This window comes from Dermochelys coriacea, chromosome 14, assembly GCF_009764565.3.
Source record: "Dermochelys coriacea isolate rDerCor1 chromosome 14, rDerCor1.pri.v4, whole genome shotgun sequence".
Taxonomy (NCBI): Eukaryota; Metazoa; Chordata; order Testudines; family Dermochelyidae; genus Dermochelys; species Dermochelys coriacea.
In genome coordinates, this window is record NC_050081.1 from 19234791 (window position 1) to 19258099 (window position 23309).

The window sequence follows — 23309 nt, forward strand, 5'->3', positions numbered from 1 at the left end:
AGAACTATAAGAAGGCAGAGTAGATGTCCCAATTATTCCTCCCTTTCTCTCTATCCATGGCTTTCACAACACCTGAAGAACAAAGGAAACATTTGGACTAGGGGATGGATCCAGACTGAAATAAATTCATCCAGTAAGACTGCTGAAACATGTGGTGAGAGTGACTTTGCTTTAAATTCACTTAGCTTGTTAAATTAAGCATTAATTGTGATTTACTTCCATTTTCTTGTAACCAATTCTGACTTTTATGTCTCATTACTTATATTCACTTAAAATCTATCTTTTGTTGTTAATACATTTATTAATACAGCGTGTTTGAACTGAAGTGTTTGGGAAACTCTATTTGAGATACAAGGATTTGCGCATATCATTTTCTATTAATAAAATGGCTGACTTTGTATGAGCTTGTATGGTCCAGGAGCAATCTGGGCAGTACAAGACGGATATTTCTGGGGAAAGTCTGGGACTGGGAGTTTGCTGGTGTTGCTCTTCAGTATAATTTAAGAGTGGCTGGTTACAGCACTCATATACTATAACTGGGAGTAACTTACATGCTGGAGGCTGTGTGTAAGGAGACCAGGAGTGGTAACTCTCACAGCAAAGCAGTGTAAAAGGAAAGCCAGGTTGGAGAACTGAATTGGCACAGCTGTTCATGAGTCCAGATTGTACCATGGGTAATGTCACAGCAGAGGATGGGTCTAACTGGGTGCATCATCCAATTTTCATGCATTCAGTGGGAAAGCACCACCTCCACACAATGGCATTGAAAGGTGAAATGTTTAAATGACAGGCAGCTATTAAAAGGATGTGCCAACTTTTAAAAAAAAAGAAGTTGTTTTTATCTGTACAATGGTGAGGAATGGGCCAGAAGGTGAGGGAGCAGCTAATCAGTTTTTCATGTACTGCTAAGCCCTTGAACCGCTAAGCATCACTAAATTGTGGGCCACCAATCTTCATAACAAATGCTCAGTGCTGAGGTTTGTTCACAAGGTGAATGAGAGTTTATTTTGCACAGGCATGCACGCACGCAGACTTTTCAGTTACGTGCATGCATGCCTGTGCATTCATATGCATAAAACACTGGATACGGTTGCTGAGCCACCTTGTCGGTGGCAGCAGAGAGATGTAAGTAGATTCGCTTTCTGTAGGACCCCTTATGCACGTTGTGCCAGGCTGCCTCTCCGATATCTGGAGCACTCCAGCATTAGCCTTCCTGTTCTCTGGAAGCTGTTGAGTCAGAAGCAAGGTGGATCAGGGCTTCATCTTGGCTAAGAGGCTTTACTTCTAATGGATACTGCGAAGGATGAAAGTTGATGGGGAGGTGGAAAAGGCTGCTCCACTTTGTAGAAAGCGTGAGTTCTGCCTTTTCCAAGAAACAACAAAGAGAGCGTTTCAGTGGCATTGCAGGATGAGTCAACCAAACTAATCCACATCCTCCCGAACCTCTTGTCCCAGACCCGTGAGTCGGTCTGACTCTGGAGCCAACATGATGAGAAGCTCCACTTCCTCAAACCTATACCAGACCCACTGAGAACAGTGCCCTCCTTTCACATGCATAACCTACTGTGATGGCCGTTGACCTTCAGTGGGAGTCAGGCACCTACCCCCTTTCAATGCCTTTGAAAATCCCACTTCAAACTCCATCTCGGCAATGTCTTGTGGGTGTCCAATCACCCCCAGGGCTTTAAACAGGGCCCCAATGATAGCTCTGCAAAGAAGCCCCATCCTCTGTCAGGAGTAACCCACCACGTGTTACACCTCCACAATAAATATTGCTGATTGAAATGGATGGTCTCCCAGACAGAAGTATTGGTGCTTTGCATAATTGAAACCATCAATCTTTCAGGAGCTAATTTTCTGAAAGGCAACTATTAATTGTAAGAGCCAAACATTGTCACCATCCCCTTTTGTTGAAGGTCATTGTTAAAATATGATGCAAACAGCCAAGATGAAGACGTCCTTTCCATGCAATGATGCTTAGAGGCTAGTCCAGAGGTTCAAAAACTGTGCTGCATATGCCCTTTATTATTGCCCCTAGTAATCCATACTAAATAAACCTATTGATACATTAATTACAAACCCAGAGAAGCGGCAGATTTGCATCTTTGCTGGGAGCAGGAGTTTTATGCCTCGGTGATTTGTACGTGAATGTTGTGTCCTTTCCATGAGGATGAATCACAAAGTTTGGTGCCATACTGACCTCCCAGAAATTGGCTCTGTTTCTGTAAAAAGCAAAAGCATTTCCATGTATTATTTTCATTATTAAGATACGAAAAGATGAGAGAGTTCTGCCTGCCAATACATCTACAGTCCAATAGAAACCCACATCACCATGTCTCAGAGCCTGGTCAATTGACTCGGGTTTGCAGGGCGCAGGCTCCGGGGCTAAAAATTGCAGTGCTGAAGTTCGGGCAGAGGCTGGAGCCCAGGCTTTGAGATCCAGTCCCCTTGCAGGGTTTCAGCTGATCCAGGCCAGCTGCAGCCATGTTGTGGTTCTTTTACTGCGGTATAGATAACCTCAGTGGTTTGAGGAAAGGACTAGGAATCAGAGCATCTACATTAAATATCCAAAATTGGGAAGAGCCAAGGCGGGTGAGGTAATAGTTTTTATTAGACCAATTTTGGCTGGTGAAAGTGAAAAGCTTTCAAGCTACACAGCTCTTCATCAGTTTGAAAGCCTATTTCATTCACAAGCAGTAGTTGATCCAGTAAAAGATATTTCCTCACCCACTTCTGCTCTCATATCTTGGGATCAACACCACTGCAAACAAAATCTGGAAAACATTTTTCCCTTCTAGGTGCCGCTACTGGCCTGCTATTTGAAATGGGATTTCCATATAACTGAGTGGCTTCTAGGGCCCTGCTGTTTAAAGGGTCCAGGGAAGCAATGGGACTCAGCAGCACGTTTTGAGAAAAGCAAGGATGATCTTGTGGTTAAAGCACTGGACCAGGACTCAGGAGATCTGATATTAATTCCTCGCTCTGCCACAGAATACCTGTGTGACCTAAATTTCTGTGTTCCATAGTAAGCTCACACACACAAAAAATGAGAACAACAATACCTTTTCCCCACACTTTGTCTGTCTTGTCTATTTAGGCAGTAAGCTCTTAGCAACAGGCAGTCTCCCTTCCTCAATGTGTCTACACAGCGGCACCTAGCATAATGGGGCCCTGATCTCAGCTGGGACTACAAGATGCTACTGTAATATGAATAATCATTATCTCCCACGCTAGAGAGCTCCCCAGCTGGGCATCCTTCAGAGAGAACACTTAATGTCTCAGATCCCCCTTACTGCAAACTTGGTGGGGAAACCAACTCAAGTGCACCTACCTGTCTACAGGAAAGCACCTACCAAAGAGGCCCTTACTCTGCTGCTTTCCCAAGGGTGCCGGTTGAGAGAGGAAGGCCAGACAGTCTGAACAAGCAGAAGGGAGAACAAACTGGCCAGCCACAGGGATAAAGTGGAAGACTACCAGGCCTCACACCTGCCCAGGTGACCCTCAGGATGAGCTGGGATGGTGCCCATCCAAGCTCGTTTTTCTTCTTTCAGCACCTCTGGAAGTTGAGGTCCCCCAGCGCACAGATTAGCATCTTTTCTTTCCCACTTCTCTAAAGGCTCAAAAGAGAAAAGTGCTTTCAGCTTTCTGAATATAGTCACAAATAGATGAAGGACCGAGAGCCCCTCTAAAAGCACGCAGCATCCCTTAGGCACTGAGCCGCCTAGGATCACAATTCCTCCAGCAGCTCCTGCTGGGCGCTGTGCCACTGTGCTGCCTGTGAAGGCATGTGACACTCATAACTGAGCCATTAGGCTGAGCTTTTCAAAGATGCCTAAAGGATCTGGACACCCAATTGGGTGGGAATTGGGAACCCAAATCCCTTAGGTGGCTTTTCAAAGTTCAGCCCCAGCCTTGTGCTTTCCAAAGCAGCAAAGGTTGAGAGTGTTTGCTCAGCCCTGAAAAAGGGAAGTGCCTCAAGTCGCTGAACATCATCTCTGGACAGTATTCTGGGCATCCTGCGACACAGAGCCTGGTCCAAAGCCCCTGCAGTCAAGAGGCATCTTTCCATTGACTTCACTGGGCTTTGGATCAGGCCCAAAGTGAGCCCCTGGAGCTCCACTGATTTGATAGTAGGGAGTGATCGGCACCTTGAAGGACCAGCCCTGCAATGTGCTAAGGGGTGAGGGGGTGGGGCGGAAGTCCCAGCATCCTTGGCTTACAAGTTGGCTGCATGGGGGTGGGGACTAATAGAGGGATCCTTAGGAGCCTGTAAAAATCTCCCAAGACCCAGATAAGCAAACGCTTTCACTGTTGCACTGTTTTAAAGAACTGTTTTACAAAAGCTCATTTCCAAACGCTCCTGCCAAATTTCATCAAAAAACATTGATCAGGCAAAAGTGGGGAGGACACAACAATTGGGAAATTTATGTGAAATGACTGCATTTGTCTTCTGGAGTCTACGACAGTGTGGCTGGCATTCATACAGGAACGGAGGCTGCCATCCACCCAATTAATTCCAGGCTACCTGACATGTACCTAATTGCTTTAGGTAATGCAAAGGTGGACATTAAGCCCTGCCTTTCAATTATTCAGCAGCTATGAAGTCCAGAAATTTCTGCTGCTCTTGCCTAGTTCTTCCCCTTATAGGGAGTCTACTGGCCTGAAGGAAATTGGGCCATCAACATGGAAATGAACTAATGAGGGACACAATGAGCAGCAGCAGAGCCTTCTGTCATTGTATCGTTCTTTGTTTCTCCCAAGCTGCTTTAAGTCTCAGGAAAGAACAAGGGAATGACTGTAATACGTGCAAGATAAGCCAGAAAGTAAATGTAAGGAAAGCAGGCATCACCTCTGTCTGATAGATCGGGACTGGATTAAATGGGATGGAGGTGAGTCGTAGGCTAGAACAAGGAGCAGGGTACTTGAAAAGCTGCAAAGACAGAAGGCCCTGCCATTCTATTTAAGGACAGATCACAACTACAGAATCTTCATCTGTTCGCATTCAGGGGAAAGCAATCTCCTGTCCCCAATTCATTGGCCAGTGACATAGTTTCTAGGTACAAGGCAGCTATGAACAGAGGTGAGAGCCTGATAGAGTTTGATAGTAAGAACATTTTTTCATATTTGGAGGAGGAAAATACTCTTGCGCTGATACAAATTATGCTCTGGAATGTCATGACATCCCGTGACCACGGAATATGTGGGTGAGAGAAGAGTTTGGAAAAAAATAATTTGGGAAGTATCCCATAAATGCCAGCAAATGACACAATGTTATGGACCCAGTCTTGGCATTCTCATTCAGTCAGAATTCAGGAGTTCCATGGGAGTTTTGCCTGAAACTGAACTTCAACTTTTAACCCGACATAAAACATTTTATTTTTGTATTTAATTCCACAACAATTTAATGGAAAATTGGGGTTTCGACTGACGATTTGGGAATCTGTCTGCACAACTGATGATTTCTGTTTAATCCTGGGGACTCTGTACGCATCGATCAGACTGCAAACTCCATTTGAACATGTAGCCTTTCGCCTTCTCTGTTGCCCATTTGCCTACATGTTGGACTGAAATTCTAAAGGCTCGCGGCCGAAGAACAATAGGAAGTCATTAAACTTTGACAATTGGCCAGCCCGGTGGCAAAGACATAGCTCTTACCCAGGAGGACTGATTCGAAAGGTCACCTTGGTGACAAAGTCCACTGGCATGGGTTTTCTGGTCATCTGGAGGAGCCAAGCAGGATGTCCCCTGACCAAGGGAGCTCAAAGTTATAAAGAGGGAGGAGATGATCTGTCCGGGGTCTTGGGCCATTTTCTCTCTAGCTCAATGAGAGAGGACAGAGAAGCAACCCAGCATGTCAGGGCCTACATGAGGCAGGGGGCCTTGCCGGCCTGAGTCCTAAGGTTGCCTCCAGGATTGGCCTGGAGTTTCCAGGAATTAAAGATTAATCTTTATTTAAAGATTATGTCGTGTGAAGAAACTTCCATGAATACGTCCATCCAAAATTGGCAACCCTACTGAGCCCAGTTGGTCCCCTATAGATTCCTGAGGGATGGGTGAGCTAAGGAAAGGCATTGCAGTTAGGATGTTTATTGTTTTTTAAATGATCTGGTCTCTCTTGTGCATTTTATGGTTAAGTATGAAAGAGCAATAATGTGTTAGACTTGTTCAAAGTATCTCCCTGGATGTTGAATGCTCCACAACTACCACTAGGAGCTGCAAGAATGAGTGAGAAAGGAACTCAGCAGGCTCTCACCCTGGGGTAGAGTTCTGAGTGACTGTTAAAAGTACTGGGGAGTCTAAATGGTCACCATTATGCCCAGGGACTAGGCAGCTGGACAGCAGGTTCCAGCTCTGAGGACGGGGTGCTAGAAAAAGGATTTGTGCCCCAAATCTGTGCCAAGGGACCCCAAGATTTGGGCAGTAGCTGGGCTCCACTCAGGCTCCAGGAGGCTTAACACACTTGGGGACCCAGAGATCTGGATTCTCCTCACAGCAGTCTGGTGGGTGGCCAGAAAGGAGGAGCCCAAAAAGATATGTGACATTGATTAATAGATGTATTCCATTAACTGTGTTTGTTCTGAGCTCCAGCCGTTTGTTGTTTTTTAACAGAATTTCCTGGGCGGGGTCATTTTCCAACCAGCTCTAAAAAAAACAGTAGCTGCAAATGAACTGTTGGAGAAGGGAGAGTTGGCCAGTTGTCACTATGCCCTGTAGCTTGATGAGTCCAGTCCTCGCCCTGTCAGCTTCTAGGAACGTCTGACAAGCATCAACGACAAGTTATTCAGAAAACTCCCCAAAGGGATGATCAGGTTTTTCGTCCTGCACTAACTATGGGGCTTGTAACATTCACAGCTGGCAGAAATAAACCTGTTACATTTCCAGCAGTGTGACCAATAAATAGCTCGTGCACAGAATGGGGGCAGTTGGGGTGAATAAGTCAAAGGCACAGGGAGAGGAAGGAGTCACAGTTACAGCAACAAGAGCCAGGGTACATCAGAGGGCTCCTGCTAGCTCATCCTCTACGGACATTACAGGGCTCTGAATGCAGGAGGAAGTGACCAGTCAATCATGAACCTCTTTGTTTTTTGCTGTTAAGATCAGACAAGGTCAGTTAAAAACCTGAGAGCACTGAAACATGGGCTACCCCTGGATAGAAAAGCCCACAATTATACTCATGGGGTTTTCTCCTCACTGTTCGATCTGGGCGTATTGTATTTACAGACATGGAACTAGTAAGGTGTTTAGTCCCCAGCTATTTCTCTAGATGAGCATGGATATACAACATATACAGAAGGTAGTAGAATCCAGGCATAGCTCCACAGCTTCCTTACAGTTCCACAGGCTTCTTCCGCCCCCCTCAACCGCTCGGCGGTTCTGTGCCTCAGTTTCCCCATCTGTAAAATGGGGGTGATAGTACTTCCCTACCTCACCAAGGAGTTGTGAGACTTAATCCATCAATGTATGTGAAGTGCTCCAAGATCGTCCCCCTGGCTGGCACTACAGAAGGGCAAAATGTCATTAAATTATTATTACTCAATGGATAAGAACCACAGCATCCAGGGATTGCACATAGGAAAGGGCAAACATCATGGATATTACAATCTCACCCCTAAAAGAAGATTGTAACCAGTGCCCCTCCCAGCTGCTGCAATCTCCCTTCATTCCCCTACTCTTTTTCCAAGACTTTGTTTAGACTTCCCCTTTTCCCCATTAGAGCTGCTGAGCTTTCTGGCAAACCACACGCATGCGATAAACAAAGAAAAATACCCTACATTGAAATCAAGTTCTATGGGGGGGAGGTTTCTAGAACTTGCCTCCAATTTATTCTGTCTTGGTGCATCTGTTGGGAGCAGGGTATTAAAATGCATACCATGAAAACAATTGGCCAGAACGTTTTGGGAGCAAATGTTTTAGTCAGTCAAATATAATAGGCTTCCACTAGTTAGGTCATTTTGTTGTTCCAAAATATTATTCTTTGATCTCTTAACAAGGCCTGTTCTTTTAACAGGGTTTCATGTAACAAAGCTGGCCCGGTTTGTGCAGTATGTAGTCTGGTTTGCTTCTGTACTTTGAATACGCATTGCATTCACAGGGCTGTTCTTTCATCACATCAACTTCAATGGCACGGTATCTTCTGGTGCACTGGGAATTTGTTTTCAAAAAGATTTTGCCTCTTAGCAGAGATTCATTTCAATTGGCTCTGCTGTACATCTTTGCAGGTTTTGATTGGGATGAATGGAAAGTATTCTCATCTCGGAAGGTCTGATCTTTCAACAAGTGCTCATTATGGACACCACAAAAATGTGATAGACACACACAGTAAAGGGGATAAAGGGCCAATCTTGCAACCTGTACACTAGCAAGATCCCCACTGAAGTCTGGCCATATGGCATGAAATTTATCTAGTTGTGGTTAATGACATCTTTCCAGTCATTATTATACGCTTGTTATATAAACGAGCTGTAAAATAATTCAGGGCAAGAAAGCACATGGCATTACTCTGTCCTCCTGAATTACTGCTGTTTACATGGAATAAGAGATAGAAAGGGAGAATGCTAAACCATGTTTAAAAAGGGCCAATAAAGCAAGGAAGAAGGTCAGACTCTCAAAGGTATTTAGGTGCCTAAAAAGACAGACAGGTGGCTAGTGGGATTTTCAAAGCTGCCTCAGCAGCCTAGGTGTCTAGCTCATCTAAGTGAGTTTGTAAATAACCCCAGATGCCTGTCTGCCTCCTTTAGGCACCTAAATAGTGAATTATTGCATATTAAGAAGTACCGAGGGCTCCACACCCCTATAACCTTAAATCATACACTGTTCCCATTGAAGGCAAGGGAAGTTTTGTATAGTAAAGGGCTGCAGAATCAAGCCACTGGTCTGGAAAAATTACAATTCCCAAGCAATTTTGGAAACCTAAGATTTCAGTTTATGGCACACATCAAATTGAACCATCAGAACAAAAGCCTTTCAGTCTGGATTATAGAATCATAGAACCAAAGAAATGTAGACCTGGAAGAGACCTCGAGAAGTCATCAAGAACAGCCCCCTGCACTGAGGTAGGATCAAGTAAAACCAGGCCATCCAGGACAGATGTTTTCCAACCTGTTCTTAAAAACCTCCAATGATGGGGATTCCAAAATCTCTATTGGTAACTTATTCCAGAGCTTGAAGACTCTTATAGTTAGAAAGATTTTCCTAATATCTAACCTAAATCTCCCTTGCTGCAGATTAAGCCCATTACTTCTTGTCGTACCTTCAGTGGACATGGAGAACAATTGATCCCCACCTCTCTAACAGCCCTTAACATTTTTGAAGACTTATCAGATCCCCCTCGGTCTTCTTTTTTCAAGATTAAACATGTCCAATTTGTTTAACCTTTCCTCGTGGGAAATGTCGGAGTGGGAGTGAATGGCTAAGGCAGGAGTAAGTAGATCTAATGGGCCAAAACTGCGCCTGTAAAAGTCAGTTAGACTGTGGAATAGTCTCCAAACCTAGTCCATGAGGAGCCATTTTGGAAGCTCAGACGGAAGATCCGGCTATTGCTAAAGTTCTTCATTATAAGTCCTTTGGGCATGAACCAAATGACCAAGAGAACACCAGAGAAGGATGTGGTAAAATCTCCACTCTGATGCATGAATGGTATGGTTGCATTTGGACACAGATGGAATATTTTTATCAGAAAACCAAGTTACAATCAATGCACAGAAAAGCACTCATCCCAAGCTCTGGGCATCTTGGGAAAATTCTTAATAAAGCAGTTAATCATAAACAAACTCTAACAGTTACCCACTAGCAGCACTACCCAGAAGCACCGGAAAGATAATCAACATGTGATAAACCCCACCAATGAAATCACCATAGTCCCCCAACTCTGCCTTCTCCCTGCTGGCCAGGGAGAAAAGTTGAGTCTCGCACCTGGATGAGCCCAGCTTCAGTAGTACATGCGATGGAGGGATGGAAGGTCAAGAAAAGTGATGCGAGGATCTGAGGCCCTTGCCTCATTTACCCTACTTGAGCCACTGCTGAAGCCAGATGAGTTTTATCAGGTGTCAGACAACTCTGGAGGCAACGCGGCTCATAGAGACCTTGGTGACACTGGGCCTGCAATGTGCGTGGCTGTCCCCACAGCCCCATCTCAGAGTATGCCCAGGCAGCCAATAAAAGCGTGAAACACAGCCACAAAACATGAAGGTGATGAAGAGTGCAAGGGGAAAGGGAAATTCCTGCCACCCCAGGACTCAAGCAATGGCTGCTCAGATGTCATCTCAGGCTTTGCAGCCAGTGTGTTACTTATGGTTCCACACTTGCTGGTGGGATTTTCAGAAACAAAGTCATGATTCCACCCAGCTGTGCTAAGGGTTTGCCTCCAGGTGAGTTGATTTTCTCTCTCTCTCAAGGCAGACATAAATATACCTTCCCCTTTCCTGTTACTGTGTCAGAGGCTGAGGCAGGTGTGAGGGAGGGAATTCTCCTCTATGCTCTGACCATGGTGCTGAATGCTAATGAAGTCTAACAGGCAACATCTTTCCAGGTTATTTCTTTACCCCTCAGCTCACGTTTTCAAATGACTGAGCAAGGCATTTTTCTCTAATTACTCGCAGGTATCCAGGGGGTACGATGCATCTACTCGGGCTGGTCCCGAGTCACCAGCTTTGCCTGCCACACTGAGCTGCCATTCTCAATAGCTGTGCTCCAGCCTCCTCTTTACATCAGGTGCCAAACTTCAGAGCTCCCCCGAAGCAACACTAATGATTTCCTGGCAGCAAAGACAGGCCCACTGTACTAATGAAACTGTTGCACACAGATGGCAATAAACAAAGCGCGGTCACATCCTCCATTGTTTCACGAGAATCTTGGGAATTGGGGAGGGAACGAGAAATTAAATAGGCCTCTTCAAAAAACAGCAACAAAAATTAATGGATCGTTGGCTTTTTCAATGTTTGCTGATTCAGCATCTAAAAGTCTCTATTTCCATTCCAGATACAGCGTCTTTCTGGTTCACAAGTGTATTTTAACAGTAGCAAATGTTGCTGCTCTCTGAGTCTTCACCATGCAAACTGCCCATGAAAGCCTGGCTTTGGCTAGGGTAGGGTTGCTTACCGGTGCTTGGCTGCTAGCAGCCTTTTGTTTTGTTTTGTTTTGTTTTGTTTTGGATGTATTGGATTCCCAAAGAGATACTAAAAATCAACCTTTTTTCTCTTGCTTGTCTGCACAAAGAAATTATTTGGGGAATGACTGGGGTTTTTGTTGAAGTTACAATGGCTCCTAGTAATAAGATTATACTCAGTCTCTGCAGCTGAGAAAAGCTCTCCTACTCAACACTGGCAGTCCAAGATACCATGCATTTCCCTCCCTGGGCTGATTAGCTCTACCACCATTGCTGCAGATGCCTCTTTCTCTGTGCTTAATGAAGCTTATCCATGCTGAACTGCTGTTGCACACTTGAGACAGCTTTTGCAAACATGAGCTGTGAAGCTCTCAGCTGGGCCTCGACCTCCAAATAGAACCTCTTCTGTTCTTATCAGCCCTGGTATTAGGCATAAGAAGATGCAATAATTGGTTGGGGCCCAATCAGCGGGAAAATATGATTACCTACTGTGACAGGGCAAGGCCAGATGGCTATAGAAAAGTAATGAGAGATAGATATATTAGCTCCAGACTAAACAAATCCCTGGTACCAGGATAAGTGAAATGGAAGCTACTCCAGGTCAATTAAGACACCTGGGGCCAATTAAGAACTTTCCAAAAGGCAGGGAGAAGGCTAGGTTGATTGGGACACCTGAAGCCAATCAGGGGCTGGCTGAAGCTAGTTAAAAGCCTCCCAGTTAGTCAGGTGGTTGTGCACGTCAGGAGCTGTGGGAGGAAGTTGTGCTGTTGGAGAGGCTGAGTAGTACACACCATAGCAGGCACAAGGAAGGAGGCCCTGAGGTAAGGGTGAAGTGGAGCTTGAGGAAGTGAGGGCTGCTATGGGGGAAGTAGCCCAGGAATTGTACATGTCATGTTTCTAAAAGGTCAGCTACCATAGCTGATACTATTAGGGTCCCTGGGCTGGAGCCCAGAGTAGAGGGTGGGCCTGGGCTCCCCCCCACCTTTGCCCCCGATTAATCACTGAGACTGGGAGACAACAGAGACTGTGCAAGGAAGGATAACTTCTCCTCACCTCCCTCGCTGGCTTATGATGAAAATGGCTCAGTAGGCTGTGACCCTTGTCTCTAGAGAAAGAAGGGTTACATGGAGGGTCACAGTGAGCCTCTGAGGCTAGCTAAATCCGCCAGGAAATGTGGGACCCACGGAGGCAAGGACAGAGCTTTGTCACATTACATAAACGCAGGCTGGGTTCTTTGTAGCTAGGCCGGCAGAAGGAACAAATGATGCAAACTGGGATTATTTAAGGATCTGCACTCAGTGTTTGAATAGTTTCTTTTATACCATCAAATTAGCAAATTATTCAAGTCTATTCAGTCACCCAGTTTAGCATTGTTAACTCTTTCCCCACCAAAATCACCACATCACATGCCTCTCTCAGCAACTCAGTAGTATAAATGGTAGGTCCTTCCTTAGACCGCTATTGTATTGTGATGGAACACCTTAGAGACCTGACTACTGCTGCATAAGAGCAGTAGAGAGGGCAAGCAGGAGGCACTGTGTTTTATACTCTAGTGAATGAGTCTGATAACGTGACTAGCTCTCTGAAGAAACAGTGTAGGCTAATGGATAAAGCAACACTTTGAGAGTCAGGAAACCTGGTTTCTGTTCCCAGAAATGCCAGTTACTTGCAGTATAGCATTTTAGGTGGGGTGCCGCTGTGCCTCAGTTTCCCCATCTGTAAAATTAGGCTAATGATGCTCACCTTTTTGCAAAGTGCTTTGCAACCTGTAGATAAACAGTGCAGGCATGTATCAAAGTCAATGGGAACTGGGGGAGGAGGGTCCTTTATGTTTCCTACTTTCCCTATTTTAGGGTAGGAGGTGCCTGAAGACAGGACTGTCTCTCTCTCCATCTCCACCTCCTCTCCTTTTATTCTCCTTGTGAAAATTTCCTCTCCTCTTTTGTTTCTCTCATTGCCCTGTCCTGTGACTTCTCTTAGATCTGTGTATCAGGGACTTCAACCCTTCCTCTCCTTCCTCCCCTAGGAGTTCTCCTCCACGCACGTCTTCTCTGCTGAGGGCTAATTGGGTGCACTCAGCCTCCTATCTTCCCTAGTCTCATTTCCCATTTCTCCATCATTGTAGAGAACCTGTTCGCCGAGTCTTGCTTTTTCTGCCTCTCCCCCAACACACCCAGCGAATAGCTAAATCCACTCCTGGACATTATGGCAACAAGCACTCTGTGATCACAGCCCTATTTCTCTCCCATCAGTGGGGCCTACTGAATCTCCCAAACCTCCTGTCTCTTTCTCCCTAAGTGAGTTTAATTAGAGGGCTAACTGGGGTTCTCCACACCCCAACAAGAGATTACCTGGTTGTCTCCTCCTGCCCACAAGAGGCCAGATGGGCTAGTCAATGTCTCCCCCATCTCTCACTGGGATGACTGGTTTGGAAGGATCTCCTGCACCCCAGCAGGAAGCAGGTGTAGAAAGCAGGGCCCAATTCCTCCACCCTCAGGCACCTTTTCTACATCTCATTCCCGCACTGATCCCACATCAAACAGGGAGGGTCCTTTGCCGCAGCTAGGATCAAAGAGCAGTGAGCAGCCAGCTGCGTAGGAATGTCACAACACAGAATGGAGCCCCCTGCTAGAGGCAGGGGTGGGGGAAGCAGAGGATGGCTGGTGTGAAGGAAGAGGAGGAGCTGACCCATTCAGGGGGTGCAGTGGCACTCAGAGTTGCAGGCCTGTGTTTACGTGAAGAGCAAGGGGCCCACTCAGATGCTGACCCAGCCAGCCTTTCAGACCAGCTGTAAGCATAGCTCAGAGTGGGGGCCTGCTGTTTCTTCAGAATGTTCCACAGGTCTAGCACAGGGGGTTCCCGGTCCACAGATGACTAGGGCATCTAGGTGCTACAGTAATACAAACAATAAATCATAATGATGATGTGAAATATATAACCCCACCTTCTGAAATAGACCCACACAGAGAGAAACCAAACAGCAGTGCTGCGGGAGGCAGATGGGGCAATTTTATGTGATACCCATTTTGCTGCTTTCTGTCAGTAACAGTGTGTAATTCACATCACCTCCCAGAAGTCTTGCAACAGGAATTGACCATATATTATTACAACTGTCTAGAGTAAAACTGATCACAGGAAATACTATTTTACATAACACAAAATTAACCTGTGGAACTCATGGCCACTGGGTAGCATGGAGGCTAGGAGCTAAATAGAACAAAAATGTGGGGGAGGGTTATATATTTACATGGATAATAAGAACATAAGAAAAGGGATTTTGGTAAGTAATTGATCTTTAAATATTCAGGGTAAATAGGCCAAATCCCCTGAGATGGGATATTAGATGGATGGGATCTGAGTTACTATAGAAAATTCTTTCCTGGGTATCTGGCTCGTGAATCTTGCCCATATGCTCAGGGTTTAGCTGATTGCCATATTTGGGGTTGGGAAGGAATTTTCCTCCAGAGCAGATTGGAGAGGCCCTGGAGGTTTTTCGCCTTCCTCTGTAGCATGGGGCATGGTTGACTTGAGGGAGGCTTCTCTGCTCCTTGAAGTCTTTGAACCATGATTTAAGGACTTCAATAGCTCAGACATGGGTGAGGTTTTTCATAGGGTGGGTGGGTGAGATTCTGTGGCCTGTGCTGTGCAGGAGGTCGGACTAGATGATCAGAATGGTCCCTTCTGACCTTAGTATCTATGAATCTATGAATCCACATTTACCGTACATATGATACAAAATAGAGGGATATACACTAGCATGCCTCAAGGCAGAAGCCAATCACTAACTGACAGGGTTAGGAAGAAACTTTTCTTATGGGTAGGTTACTCCATAATTGTCCATTGCAGAGTCCTTGCATCTTCCTCTGCAGCATGGTCTCTATCAGTGATAGGATCCTGGCCTAGATCCAGAATGGCAAGTCTTATGTTACCTATATATACACACTATTACACTAACACAAACTACATTCAAAGCACAGGCACTGACTTTTCTTTTGCCCAATGGGTGCTCCTCCCCTGCTCGGCCCCAAGACTCCGCCCACACTCCACTTCTTTCTGCTCCCCCACTCTGTCCCTTCCCCCGAAACCGACCCACCTGCTGCTTGCTCCTCTCTGCCCCCTTCCCTCAAGCGGCTCCCACTGTTGCCTGTCCTGGGAACCAGTCCAGGAATAACCACAACAAAGGGTGAACTTAAGCAACACTGAGGGTTGATTTACTGGCATTCCTTACTTGCGCAATTATACTTACACACACAACTCATTCATGCTGGCAGGCTGCAGGCACGGATGTTGGTTTCGATTTCACAGGTGACTGAGGCTAGCCGGGCTACAGCTTCCCGGAGATCAGCCGTGAGATCTCCCAAAGTCTCTTCAGATCCGCAGGAGAACTTTACAGCTTCCAGTCCCGAGTTTAGAATGCTGTTACATTTCCTTGTTGGAAACTGTCCTGGCCACCCATCTCAAGATTTATATCTTCACTCAGATAATACCATGGTTCCATAAAAGACTATATTTGCTTCTTTGTTTTGCCATTGGCTGTCACTCATACTATTTCACTCGTTCCTTATATTAATTGATTACATATTCATAAGCAAGGATTACAATTGGTAATATAGAGCAATGCAGCTTTAAGCAAGCATCTAACATCTTTCTGCTGCTTGTGGTTTTGTAACAGCAGAACAGGAAACTGTACAGGCTGCACTCGAAAGAGCACATGGGGGGGCTGTGTCTGGCTATACCTGCCAACCCCAGGGCCCACTGAACAGCTGATCAGTGGCCAGCCCTAGGGTCACAGAACCACTGTGGTTGGTGAGTGCTGAGCACCGCCTATTTTTTTCCATGGATGCTGGAGCACCAAAGCATGGGTGCCTATGATTAAAAAAATGTTAAGGTTGCAAAGTCAAGCCCTCAAAAGCTAGGTACTGCCAGAATTCGGGTTGCCCATGCAACCTTAATTTGCCCCCCTTGTGCATATGGATTATGATACAGACTTTAATTACATGATCACACACTATTTTTGCCAGAGCACCCCTGCCTCATTCAGTGTACAGAACAGCTAGTGTTCACTTAACCAGCTATTCAATATTTCATTTTCTTATTGTTCAATATGTGGCCCCCAAACCTCATTACTTCACACTGTTCAAACCCTGCTCTGAAAGCAGAATTAATTAATTTCCTCCTGGGCATTTCTATGGCACGCATTGCAACAGTATCCAAGTATTTCACAAACATTAATTTATCTTCATAAAAACCCCTATGAGGTGAGATGGTGCTATTATCCCCATTTTATAGATGGGGAATAGAGGCACAGACATATAAAGATCAAAAGTATCAACTCATTTTAAGTGCCCAGTTTGACACACATAGGAGCTGACTGTTCAGAGTAATTAGCATTTTACAGCATGTTATATATTTGGCAAAGTTCTAAGAACTGAAAATGGGATCTTATAATGGGAAGTGTCAGGCAACCCTAGTAATAGGCAGTACTCCCAGCCCTGCCTGTAAAACAAAACACAGCTCTTGAGGCTGAAAATAAATAGCAAGTAATAATGCAGAAGGAAGATAAGTCTTTATTTAGGCAAGACTCCCTGAAGTCTGAAAGATCTGAACTTTACCATCTTTCATTGCATTAGAAATGGTTCTGTTCATTTAAAAGCATGTGGGTGGTTTATTGCATTCCTGTAGACAGAATTAATCCAGATTGTTTGTTTATGCATTGTTAGTGTTAGTTCAGCTATTCAGTTTCTCGTTCTTATTTAATAATACAGGGTTATGTGATGGTGCCATTATATTTAAGTCATTGGATACTCAACCCTAGAAAAACTTTGGTCAGTGCAAATGTGGGTAAGAAAACAGGTCACACAGTTTGCTTTCAAGTGTTTAAAATCCAGATGTGCACCCAAATTTCATAGGATTTTCAATGCTGAATTGGACATGGCCAAAAATGGGATAGTGAGATTTCAAAATCCAGAGCCAGATCCAAATTTTGTGGCTTATGTCCCTCTTCTGTGCCTCTATGACAGTCTTGCAAACTGTCATGAAAATCTAAAAGCCCATACACACAATCTACTTGCCAACTCTTTACTATAGTGATGGGTCACATTTCAGGGCAACCGCACCTGTATTCCCCCACTGTGGTACAGCAAGGGCACCTCCTCTCAGGCTTCCAGGTCTCCAGCCATTACCTCTCTTGGGCAGCAGCATACATCTCTCTCCCTTCTGACTGGGGTATTTCCAGGCTACACAGTTTCCTCCTTACATTGATATTCCCAGCAAGTCAGACTGCCTCAGCAGGTCAGCTTTGCCTTCCTGCCTCAGAAACTACAAACAGCGTAATGACCACAGTTACATTACCACACATCCATTATTAAGCAAGCACGTTTATTCTTAAGGTAAAAGCATGACAGAGAAAACTTACTGAGAGCAATAAAAGAACCTCCATGCATGCTAATAAGTTTACCAGAGATCACGTCAACTCCAACAAGGTTTCTGGCAGATGAACAGACTTTCAAACCCCACCAAAGGTTTTTCTGTGGTTACAAGTTCATAAGAGCCTTAGCTCAGAACAAGCACCTCAATGAATGTGTAATTTTCTCCTTTATATAGTTTGATTCTTTAGTGACCATAAATGGGTAACCAGGCAGACAATTGGGATTCTCCTCGAGGTGTAGTTTCAAAAGGTTGGGTCCAGCAGTGAGGAATTTGTGTTCCCTCCTACCAGGTATTTCCTAGGAAACCCAGTTAACTTTAAAAATTCACATTGATTCAAATAGTTCTTGAAGCTTATAACAGTTTCTGGGGTTTATATTAGTCTGGTCTCCTCCCTAACAACATTACATACAATCCCACAGTCACACACACAATTGCATTTTTAATACAATCAGCTCCTAAGATCCTAAAACTTTATTCAGTGAAGTTTATCCAGGAAATGGCCATATCTGACATTTGCCCTTAAAAATAAACTATTTGCCCCAGGTGTAGAATTTTGCATGGCAGCTTTAAGGAGTTAAAGACTCTGAAATAGCTTAGCTTCTCAACAGCTTTTTAAATCCTTAAGCCACTTTATGGAATTAAAATCACATTCACTCTTAAAGCAGCTGAATTCCTGAAAGTTTAAGCCACTTTCAAGAAGTGCTAAGCTGGTTTAAACTATCTGGGCTCCATACATTTTTCACACTCACTATCCAACCACTGTTCAATAGCCTCCAAATCTGGTATCTTATGTAAATCAAATCCAATTTGGGTGTCCAGTATTGCTAGCTAATGATGTACATTTGTACAGATTAATACCTAGAGCCTGCAAGGGGAATGGATTCTAAAAGAAAGAAAGAAAGGGCTAGCTCCTCAGCTGGAGTAAAACAATGTAATTCTACTGCCTTCAAAGTTGATTGACACCAGCTGAGGATATGGCCCATACTCTCACTGATCTATGTTTTCACCCTTTACTGTATGTCCAAAACTAAAACGATCTCTTTCTCTCTGATAGGTTGCCAAAACCTCTCTATTTCTCCCCATAGAATTACTGCTGTATGTTTCAATAATCATCTTTTCTCAGCCAGGAGCTGGAGACCAGGAGCTATTCTGTTCCTGATAACTCATGAACTCTGCACTGGAACAGGATGCATGTTCAGGAGAAACACAAGGAAGACAGCAGCAAGTCACTGGCTTTCTTATTCCACTTTTGATAACTCCAGGGCAGTATGCTACCAGTAGTTTGCACCAGATATCCCTGGAAAGAGATCATAATCAATTACAGGTGAACAGTGAAATCAGTGGTGCTACCAGTCCTGTATCTCGTGGACAGCTGCCAATATCTCAAAAAACAGCCATTATCGGAGAAATTAATTGGTAACTCTGTTGGCAGTCCAAGCAAAGAAGTCAGAGACTAAATAAGCATAGGAACTGACCCGCTCATCCTTAGATTTTTGCTATCTTCAACTCAGGATTAAGTCATATCCACAAAGGCAAGGTAGAGAATCCTGTACTAACTGCCTGTGCAGTCCCTGTTCTGTAGCCATGCAAAGTTCCCATCATCGTAATCTCTAATGCTGTCAATCTGGCATCACTTCTGAGAACTAAAAAAATATGGAGGAGAAAGTGGGACATTGGGTATTCAAAGAATTAACAATAGCATGTGGCTTTGGAACCTAGTGTTACTGTCTTTGGTTTGGTTTCAAAGCTATTATGATTGTTGGGTGCAGTTCATCTAACAGATTGCGCACAGGAATGAAAAACTACAGAAAACCCCCCAGGTTTGCTGCGGTATGTCTACACAGCAAAGAAAAACCTACTGCTGGCCCATGCCAGCTGACTCGGGCTTGCAGGGCTGTTTCATTGCTGTGTAGACCTAGGGCTCGGATTGCAGCCAGAGTCTGGGACCCTCCCATCTTGCAGGGTCCTTGAGCCCAGATATCTACACAGAAGTGAAACAGCCCCACAGCCTGAGCCCCGCAAGACCAAGTCAGCTGGCACAGGCCAGCCACAGGTGTCTAGTTGCTATGCAGACATGCCCCTAAAGGTCAGACACCCCCACACACCTCCCTCTGAAACCAGGCCCTGTGCCCCTTAAATCTCAAAAGTGAGCAGCCTTTTCAAAGAGCTCCTTTCCCCTTCCCACTTGCTCCCCTTAAACCTTGGTTGCTCTCCTTCATGCTGTCAGTCCCCTGACTTCCTCAAGGATGGACTAATGAGAATGGGATTTTTGTAAACCCCTTGGTTGCATGACCAGTGGTCTGCTTAAAACTCATTTGGACGAAGGCCTGGCCCTCAAATGACTATGAAGCTTTGCAGCCACTCACTTCACACTTCTCTAGTCAGAGCAGCTATAGTCACTCACTCCTCCAAACTTCTCTTGCTGCTCTATAGATTCCTGACTTCCCTGCTTTTGTTTTATGCTGCACGCAGACCGATTAGAGACATTCTTGTGCTTTCAGAGTGTTATTGAGCCACTCTGAGCATGGAAGACTTATTGTAGCATGCTGGAATTTAAGTATCTCTTGCCAGGTTCTGCTCTGGTGGAAGTAAGTGTTCCTCTGTTGATTTCAGTAGAGTTACTCCAGTTTTATACTGGTGTAACCAAGATCAGCTTCTGGCCCAGACCAGATATTGGACCTGCATAAAACCACTCAACAGGTCAGTGGCAAAGGAAGGATTAGAACTAAGGATTTGAGGGCTCCCAGGCTGGTCCTAAGGGCTCTGGGAAATAATCTCTCTCCTGGATTTGTAGCTTGTGAATTTACCCTTGATAAGAATAATTGATACGATACAGCCCCTTCTATGGAAACAAGAGATATATGCACAAAAGAGATTCAGCAAATTCAAGAGTTTCTCTCTATTTTCATTTATTAAAAGAAACTCTGCAGTCTTTCAGTGCTCACTGAGTTCAAGGTACTTACACAATAAAAGGGCACTCTTTCATTATTGAGAAAGGAAGTAGATTGCAGGCAGTAAGGGCTTGGTGATTAAAACCAGCCCCAAACACTATAGTATCTCTTTTCTGATCTCAATCTGGAGTGTCCTAAGCCTACTGCAGCTGGTTGAGCAATGAGTCATGACAGCCTCACTGGAGTGTGCTATCAGGGTTCCATTAAGAATACCCATCCCATTTCTGCATCTATTTGTGAAGAATCTTGTTTTATGTTCTGACCAGGATGCCATTTAGTTGGAGAGCTCAAAAATCCTTGTTCCATGCAAATCCAACACAGACCCTGGCAATCTGACAACTCATCGCTGTAATGGCTAAGTGCATGTGAAGAGCAGGAAGAGTAAACGTCTCATCCTATACCTCCATCCATTTAAAAACATTCTTTAACCCCCTTCTCCTCCAGCCACAATGTTTATTTTAATCTTTGTTATTCAGCTGAATCTAACATTATTCCACTTCGTGTTATAGGGTGCTTCACTCTATGAAGCAGGCAGAGGTATCTCTTTTGGAGCAAGATTGTTGATCACCATTGTAAGAGGTATAGACAGATATGCTTTGAATGATTAATAATTTAATTTCACCTGGCTCTAAAAAATAATTAGAAAAGCTATCCACTTCTGTTTATCCCCAAATAGGATCCACCTAGGAAGTAAAGACAATAAGAAAATCGTTCATGTATGTGAGACACTTTGTTTGAGGACCCACAGAGCAGCCAAAGTTGGGAGTTCTACTCCAAGAATAAAAAGTAAAATGGCTGCTTGAGATTATTGTAGGCCAGAATCTCTCATATTTTGAAGATGGATAAAACCATCTGTTTTCCTCCCAACATAGCTAAAAAGAATTCCAGAAATTTACCAACCCAGGGTAACACCCTGCTTCCCTATGCAAAGTAGCCCACTACAGAATGTGAGTGGATCAAAAGAGGGGTGAGGAAGCTGCACGTTAACCCAACTAGAAATAATTTACTGTGAAACTTAAAGTCAAATAAGACAAATTGCCTGTTACCCCCAAAAAATCCAAACCATGTTTTCACCCCAAATTATAAGCTATATATCTGTTTGCCTTGTAAACCAAATATACCATTGATCATTTGTTTTGCCTCATCAATATGTCTTTCACCCCAGATTAGAAGCTGCACATTTGCTTGCCTTGCGACTCATACATCTCTCTATATGTGGACAGTGTCTCTTGTTCTGCTATAACCCCTAAATAATAGGAAATGCTTATGTACAATCAAAGCATGCATGAAGTATGTCCATCAAATTTGGAAGATAATAAGGGATTTTGTTGATTTTCATTGTAAATAACTGTGGCACTCTAGAAGTAATAGGAATTGTATGGCACAAGAAGGAGGAATGTTGAAAGATATAAACCAAAGTATAACTATGGATTATTAAAGAAAAGGCTTAAAAGGGGAGAAATTACAATTATGTGGGCTAGGATTGAAATACAATCCTTGAAATTAATCAAACATCAAAAGCCTCCGATAAAAAAAAGAAATGAAGAAATTTGTTCTACACCAGCGCCATCGACAAGATACTGATGGAAGCAGCAGAGAGCTGAAATCTGAGCACTCAGTGGACAAGCGTCCAATAGAAATCTGAAGGCTGCCCCCTGAAATCAGGAGATATATAAAACTGAGGGCACCATGTAAGATCCCAGAGTTGACTGAACCCACAAATAAGCTGCAGAATCCCCAGTGTGATAGATGCCCAGACCAGCCAGGTGGAAAGGACAAGATCTAAGAAGTGGTGAGATTTTATTTCAAAGATGGCATTTCTCCTGTTCTTTACCAAAAGTATCTAAGATTATCTTGATTAAGTCTACACTATGTAGTGAGACAGCAGGTAACCATATTTTAGATTCTAACAATGCATGCTTTCCTGCATAAGTCCAAGCAAATTAGCCTAAGAGAGATATAAAACAAAACTGTAAGCAATTGCTTACAATACTCTAAACTTGTCTCTTTTGGAACAATCCATTCAAATACCAAGGAACTTTACTCCTAAAAGTGCCTTAAAGACAAGGGCATCCTTGGAAGTGTGATAAATGTGTTACATACTAAAGAATTAATGATCATAAGTAAATCTAATAAGAAATCTTGAATGATTTGCATTGTTCCTTGTTATAACAACTGAGCCTCAACTTTAGTCTGTGATGATTGCTATCAAGACTGTGGTTGAGAATTTGAAAGTGGAAGGCAGCTTGGGTGAAAGTGATCATGAAATGATAGAGTTCATGATTCTAAGGAATGGTAGGAGGGAGAACAGCAAAATAAAGACAATGGATTTCAAGAAGGCAGAGTTTAGCAAACTCAGGGAGTTGGTAGGTAAGATCCCATGGGAAGCAAGTCTAAGGGGAAAAACAATAGAAAACAGTTGGCAATTTTTCAAAGAGATGTTATTAAGGGCACAAGAGAAAACTATCCCACTGCATATAAAAGATAGGAAGTATGGCAAGAGACCACCCTCGCCTAACCAGGAGATCTTCAATGATCTAAAAATGAAAAGAAAGTCCTACAAAAAGTGGAAACTAGGTCGTATTACAAAGGATGAATATAAGCAAATAACACAAGTATGTAGGGTCAAAATTAGAAAGGCCGAGGTACAAAACAATATCAGACTAGCTAGAGACGTAAAGGGTAACAAGAAAACATTCTACAAATACATTAGAAGCAAGAGGAAGAACAAGGACAAGGTAGGACTGTTACTCAATGTGGAGATAGAAATATTAACAGAAAATGTGGAAATGGCAGAGGTGCTTTGCTTAATGACTCCTTTGTTT

The 23309-nt window shown here is 44.0% G+C and overlaps 1 long non-coding RNA gene across 1 annotated transcript in view; it reads right to left on the bottom strand.

The window, feature by feature from the left end:
* Window positions 1-367: 367 nt before the first annotated feature.
* Window positions 368-23309, bottom strand: part of LOC119842830 — a 100345-nt gene continuing 77403 nt past the window's right edge. Inside the window, exons 2-3 of the long non-coding RNA XR_005288817.2 lie at window positions 2081-2222; window positions 368-1363 (exon numbers count right to left, since the gene is read on the bottom strand). This is a non-coding gene — a long non-coding RNA (uncharacterized LOC119842830). The remainder of the gene's footprint in view (window positions 1364-2080; window positions 2223-23309) is intronic.